We start from the raw sequence: 7,793 nt of genomic DNA, 5'->3' as shown, positions 1-7,793 counted from the left end.
AGTTTTCCTTTTATTTAGCTTTTACTAGCATTTTCCTTCTTTAAATATTTTCAACATTAGGATGTATAATAGCTATGTGACGCCTTTGCTGCAGTGTCAGGGGACTGGAACTAGAATTAAGAGTGCTAACACATATTCAAACAAGACACTATATGGTTGAAGTCTCCATGTGCTACCACAAAAAAGAACTTAAATTAGCAGTGCTACTTTGTGATATACTTTTATTACATCTTACCTTGTATATTCTTTGCTAGCTTCTCTTGCTAATTTTGATTGCTTCTTTTGCTTATAATAATAATCCAAATCTGAGACATCCTAATTACATACTCCAGTGATTTCTAGGTCCTTGGGGAGTAAAAGAAAAGGACATAGTTGCATCACATGACAGAAACTGTTCACTATCCCTCTTGAATCACTAGTGTCAGCTCAGAAATGCACCAGAAGAACGTTCACTGCTTTTGTCATCCTTAAACTCTCACTAGGCAGAGGCAGTGAATAAAGAGCTCTCAAATAATGGTAAGGCAATGAATGAGCAATCCGCACCTCCACATCAGCAGAAAAATTCTGACCTTTCCTAAGCCAGACCAGAAGATCTCTGAGTCTCATATATGAATATGTGACAAATGTCAGTTTAGACCTGTATCATCAGCTCCTTCTTGCCTTTTAGTACAGAAAAAGATTTTCAGAACCATGGGAACAGATGAACCCCTAATTCTCACTTTCTTCTGGAAAAATCTCTATTGAAATAATGTCATTGGAATCTACAGTTAAGTGTTCCTTATCCTTACTTTAGACATACATTTTGTGTTTCATACCAGCTATCCCATAGATTTAATTTGCTTAAAACTCTTAATGTAATTTTTTCTGCTATGAAATATGTTAACATTTGATGCTTACTCAAGATGGCTGTTTCAATGGTTCTTGTTTAACTGCCCTTTTGGCTTATTCTTTTATAAATTTACAGCTTATTCAGAATCATGCTGCTTCTTTAATCTTTTGCTGGACCTGCTGTTCTCTTCATGTTACTATGTTATTTGTTAAGCTACATTAAAATGACTTGGAAATTGAGAAACAGGATTAAATCCTTGTTCTTAATCTTTATGACTGTAACAAAGCCTAATGACAAATTGGAGGGAATTCAGAGAAGAATGAAAATGAGTAAGGTGCTCAGGGTGGTACATATTTAATTGCTTTCAGAAGGCCATGGCTAAGTCAAATGGGTGTAACTAGCATTACATAACCTGTGATGATAATCTGCAAGTATGGGGTCAGATTCACAGTAGTGAGGGAGAGAATTTTTTGCTACAATGAAAAGAGATGGAGCACAACGGAAGGAATAGAAGGAATATTTATACTAAATATAATGAAGTATTTTAAAATGGTAAATCTTAAATTCTTAAAACACCAAATGAAAGTTTTAAACTAGTGCTTTGTGGCTTTTTATAGTTTTATGAGTCTATTCTCTTTTTTTGTGCCAGTGTAAGACAATTTTCATGAACCCGAGTCGCTTCTATGAAAAACAGCAAGCAAAAGAGAGGCCAGGAAATTCTTAGATATAGTCCTAAATTTGCTTGTCTATAAGGTTCTAAGAGAAAATCTGTTTTTCAGAACAGAAGAGTATTGTAATTTTTTTTTTACAGAAAATCCTAATCTTGTCCCAAGATGGTTTTCACCGAGAAAATAGGCAAGAGTCCTAACGGCTCTATAGCTAGCACGTTTATCGTCAAAATTTGGTCAGCTATTGTGGTGTCCAGCCAGGGAGCTGAGTTCTTTAGTGAAGGTGACATCATGGGCATCAAACACTGAAACATAGGAAAAAGTCCTTTGGGAGTGATTTAAGAGAAATCAGGAATATTCTTATTACTAGATGAAACCACAGGCCTCAGCCTCCTTGCCACCAAATGCAATCACATTAAAATTTTCAATGTTTAACCTTCTACTCAACCACAAACAGATAACCACTGAAGTTTGAGGCCAAATGGAAATGTTCAGAAAATAAAAAGCAATAAATATATTAGATCTTATGGAAAAATATCTCCTTGGCATAATAGGTTCACAAGGTCCTAAAATAATAGACTAGAATCAAGTGACATAACAGATGGACAGGAAGTGTCCTTCTGGGCTTACAGACGAGCTCTGTGGCAACCTCTTAAGCTAGCTTAAAAGTGTCCAGTCTTTCCAACTGAATTTATCACATACCTTCTGCCAGAGGCAGGAGAATGCCATGTGCTATGACCTCTCTCCTGGCACACTGTAGCTAATCATATAGCATGTCCATGCTTCTAGGAAGTTCTGGGTTTATTACACCTGCATAGATCAATTATTGCATATGAGCACTGAGCCTGTGTGAAGCTGCTCTGTGTCTGCATTTGCACAGTTTGGGACAGATGGCAGCAGGGCACAAGTGACACTCCTTGAGCAATTCATGCAACCTGCTTCTAGCTATTCTTTTTCCTAAGCATCGCTCCAGCTCCAGCACAGAGTTAACAGCAGTAGACGTGAATTGTTCAAGTAGTGGCAGCTTTCTTCTGAAAAAAATTTTTCCTGAAGGACCCTCAACTCCATGCCTGTCATGTATTTGACAGACTATGGGGTGTCACCTAGGAAACAGAGCAGACAGGAGTGAGCTACTGCCATGACCTATTCACCCAGCCTGCTGCCTGTTCTTAAGGTGCTCTCAGGAAAAGGCATGGCACAGCTAATAACCCACTTAGCAGCAGCCAGTGCTCACCATAAGATATTGGAAATACAGTTGCTATGATGGCAACTGTACAACTTCTTCAATTAAAATCTGCATGTAAAGAATTGTTTATAAAACCACAAAGCTGGGATTTTTCTATGGTACCTAAAGAAAGTCAAACTTCAAAACCCAATGGGAAATGAAAGTCAAACATCCTACGAAACTTCGAAAACCTCAGTTTAAACAACCATTTTACCTCAAAAACAACCTCTCCTACTTAGCTATTTAACAACCAAGACTGAGGAGGCCTTAAGCTAACAACTCTTCATACAGGATAGATTGGAAGAAAGATAATTTCAGGAAAGGATTCCTAACTCTGGAAGTTGTTTTGGCCATTAATCTACCAGAAGTTAACTGAATATTGAATCATGCTGCAACACATGTTTTTGATACATCAGAAGAGAGAAAAATTTCAACAAATATGGGTTGGAGAGTATCTTTCGTTTAAATCCTTTAACAATTTTTGTTTATTTTGGTCTGTAATTGTTTTAAAGACATGCTGTGGATTTTGGAAAGAAATATTTTAGTACAAATAAATAAATGGGATGGTGCCACTTTGCCATATCTCCTCCTCTCCCCTCACCTTTCTCTTGCTTTATAGGAACATGAATGCAGAGGGAGCTTAACTTATCAGCACTTAATGACCACGGCAAAAAGCCAGGAAATGCTCAGTTTAGCAGGTTATTACTAATTGATGATGAAGAAAGATCAGATTCCAAGCACTCACACAATCTATTTCTTCTTAGTGGTCAATGTGTTAATTGCTGCTCTCTTTTCCACTGCTAAAGAACAGCACCACCATAGAAGAAACTGGAGTGCCCAGATTTTGAAACAGTCGCAGGCATTGACCTAACTTTCTCAAATGATATTTCAAAGACTTTTTTGCGGTGATTTCTGAAAAATACATTAGAATTGTGACTTTTCTTTGCTGCCTCTGATCATATATATACATGTAAATGGATTCATTTACCACTAAATACAATGGCAGTTTTAATATTGGCTTTGGCAGGAGTGGAAAAAGGGAGTAGTATTTGGCATTCAAAGATGATCTGCTGTTCACAGGGTCATGGAGTCTGGAATCCAGAAGAAGCTGTAACCCTATCCAGTTTTTCTCATGCTCTCCGTTTATTTGAAAGAAGTTTGTGCTGTTTTTTAAATAGGTTCTCTGTGGATATATTTAACCATATCCTTGGGAAAATCCTTGCTGTGCTAAAATTAGGAGTCAATGACTATAAATGACGAAAGTTTAAAACTAGGTGAAAGCAAAATCTGCAAAGTCAGGCTTCAGATTAGATTATCAGTCTTTATCCAACAATATACTGCCATCGTGTGGTTCAAAACATCAGTGACATGATTCTAATAAAACATGCTGATGCAAACTCCTAGGATGTTTTCACATAACTTTTATAGCTTTAACTTCTATCATTCTAGCAATGCACCAACTTTCTGTTTTCACAGTATTTGTTAAAAACGTCTACATTCAAAAAAGGAAACAAAGAATGTGATTCCCTTTTCAAATTATAAAAAAAATACTGTGAAAAAATGTTCCAGAAATTCTATAAAATGAGCTGTATCTTGATTTCTTTGCTTTAATATCAGAGTGGCTCTAATGCAGACCACAGCCACCCTCCTCTTTTTTTTTATTTTATTAATCCATAAAGAATGAGATATTGGAATAACTCATAACTCAGATACTCTCTTGAGACATCCTATGCATACCCATCAGCACTGAATTTATCAGTTCTGCTTATTACCACATTATAGGTTTACTGTTCTTACTGGACATAAGAAAACTTAAATATTCCACAGGCTAATCAGAATTAGTTCAAAAATTGTCTAGCTGTGGCTAGATGCAATTTCAAAGTGATTGTATCTAAGCAGTATCTATGACCACTGTGTGTTTATACACGTAACTTTATTGGATCTCATGTTCACAGTTCCTTCTTTGACTTTAGAACGAGCAAATGGCTTTCTAAATACACTCCCAATCCTTTATCTTCTAACAGCATCTTGCTATCTTAACCATAAGTGTTCAGCTATGGGTCCCAGTGGGCCAACCCACTGAAAGCCTCTCGTGGGCTCACACTGTCTGGACCAGAGCTCTGGTCTTAAATAGAGCTGCACTGGAAAGGTGAGCACATATAAACACTAATCATGAAGAATCTTCAATTTTAGGGGAAAAGAATGCAAACAATTTTCAGAGCACCCACTGACTGATCTTTAAACAGACTGCTCAGTGAGACTATGCCTAGCCTCTTCCAAATTACTACAGAAAAAAAATAATAATGCAAGTGAACACATCCACACAGGGCCAGCCACTTCCTCCCTTTGAAACACTTATGCAGGGTCATCGCCAATTCAATACTATGCAGTTGGCAAAAAGTCATTCACTGTTTCTTTTCCTTCTCTGGAATTTTGTTTCTAATACTTAACCCTATTAAAAAAAAATCCATCAGGCTTCACAGGCCTCAGAAGTCAATGCTGGTGAGGAAACAGAGTTGTACCACTTACCTAGGATGGTCCTTTTTGAGGATCTGATTTTAACATGATAAGCCATCACAAGTTAACTGCAAAGTGAACAACTCCAACAGCATGCTTTGAAAACCTTTTTTAAAATTTTAACCACAAGGTTTGCAGTTGCATCTCTAAGGGACACTGAGCCTACTACTTTAAATAAGCAACAACCTGCTTGGAGAAGAAGGCATTTAAAGCACATAGTAGGCATTTGCTATCATAAGTCCACAGAAAAAAAAATCTTACTTCCTTATGACTTAGGTCCTGGAGTACTGTAGTAAATATTTTTCTGATATAATGCTCACAGAAAATCAAATCTGCTTTTCTTCTTTCAACTGTACCTTCTGGCAATGAGTTTTATAAGTTTTTATTTATATATGGGTATGTATGTTTATATGTGTGTGTATACATAATTGCATTTTATATTGCCTTTATATATTCAGCTTCTTTTCAATTTTGTAGTGCAACCATTAGCTGTCAATTGGGAGGACCAATGCATTGGAATATCCCATAGGTTGTTCGTATGTTATGCAACATAAACCCTACTATATCACCTTAAATTATCTTCTAAAAAACACAGAATTTACAATAATTAGGACTATAAGAAAGTTTTTCAAAGTCCCTCATCCTTCCTATCACCTTTATTTGGATGATTCTCTTTCTGCATCACTTTTGCATGAAGTACATGCAACTGGAAACAGAAATCCAGATGAGGGCGTGCTATTGCTTTGTATAATGACCTAGTATACTGGAGGCTGAATCCAGTTATCTGTGGGGAGGGGATGGCAAGGAATCGGGACACTGTACCACAGTTTAAGATCAGTAGTGCATGTATCACATGCATGGAACGGAAGACAGTTGAGTAAGCTAAGCTAAGACACCCTGCATCCACAATATTTTGGGTAGATCTAGGTGCTCAGTACAATTTACCTTCAGATCACAGCTACACACCTGCACCTCTGGGCTCCCTGGAATCTTTTTACTTATGGGTGCCCTAATTCTGCTTGCAGCCTGTTCCTCAAGTCCTGTCTCCCCAGTACATCACCTACTTAACTTGGCAGTCTTTCACCTGCTCTTCTCCAAACCTGTCCAAGGAGATTGTCCCAGAGATCTCCTAAGATTTGGGGAACTTTTTATCACTTCAGCTATAAGATAGCAGTGTAAGATTTTGATCCTAGTCAACGATATGAGCTGCTAAACATCAGTTGCTTCAAAGAATTTAGGCTAACTCACTACAAACTCATGTTTCCTATGGAATCTGAGCCAATTTCTACCAGAGAATAGCTTCCATATCCTTTATGAAAAAGAACATTCAAAATTGGACCCCAGACAACCATGCCTTCATTCAAAACAGCTCTTTTGTAAACAGATACCAAAATGAAACAGAAAATGAATCCTAACATATTATGATACTTTAGGGATAATCAATTAACACAAAAATCTTGCCAGGGGATTTGCAACATTTTGTTCTAAAAGAAATGCCTGCATGCTCAGCATCTTCTGAAGAAGCTATGAAACTCACTTTACTAATTCTGCATCTGGGGAAACCCTTAATAAATCATTCATGAAAGAAATCCTGCCACTGAAGAAAATTTCTCTTTTAATCCATATTTCTTACTGCAAGGGAATATTTTATTAACATCTTTTCTACAATCAAACTATGTTTTTAAAAGGGAAAAGATTTGCCATAAAAAAAAATGTTTTACTAACTGCTGGGAGGAGCACATGTTTGTTTAAAATGGAACAAAACAACTTCAAATCACTCATTGGTTAAAACAGAAAAATACTACAGGAAAAGTGTTTCAAGAAAATTATAATGCATATGAACATTGCAATATTTTAAGTATAGACTATTCTATTACTTGTTATATAACCATATTATATGGAGTTATTTGAGGTATTTTTAATTTTTTAATTCTATTTCAGTTACTTCATTTAGTATTTTATTGTCTGAAAGCTTAAAGAATAAACATTTTCTGCGATAACATTTATCTTTTTTATTACTTCCATGCTGTATTACTGAAGTCAGAGAGAACTTTGGCATTGACTTCGAGTAAGAATCGAATTTTACAGCTCTAGTTGAAGAGAAGGATCTCAGATCATCTTGATGAAAGACAGACATTTTGAAGGAATTGCTAAACGCAAGTTTTGACAACTTCTGGTCAAATGAATATCTCAAGGCAGTTATCAGAAGAGTAGACAGTATCACATTCAGCTGCTCTAAAGATACACATTTCTACATTTTCAAAGTTCTTAAAACATGAATTTCCTGTCTTAATCTTTGAAATGTTACCGTGCATTGTTAAATAGTTAAGACATTTCATTCTAGAAGACCTCCATTTCAATAGCAGAGATACTGATGTTGTATCTGTAACACTTTGCAAAGTGCTTTGGCTTCCTTTCATAGGAAATATACTATAGATTCAAGATGCTCAAGTTGACTGATATAAGAGATGATAGAGCCAGCATATTCTGTTTTATTTGACCAATGAAAAATCATTATTCTTTTTACAATATTCAGCCAGTTCTGTAATTTTTC

This window comes from Rhea pennata, chromosome 7 (genome assembly GCF_028389875.1).
Source record: "Rhea pennata isolate bPtePen1 chromosome 7, bPtePen1.pri, whole genome shotgun sequence".
NCBI lineage: Eukaryota > Metazoa > Chordata > Aves > Rheiformes > Rheidae > Rhea > Rhea pennata.
The sequence above is the reverse complement of the archived record's forward strand: the minus strand, read 5'-3'. Positions refer to the sequence as shown.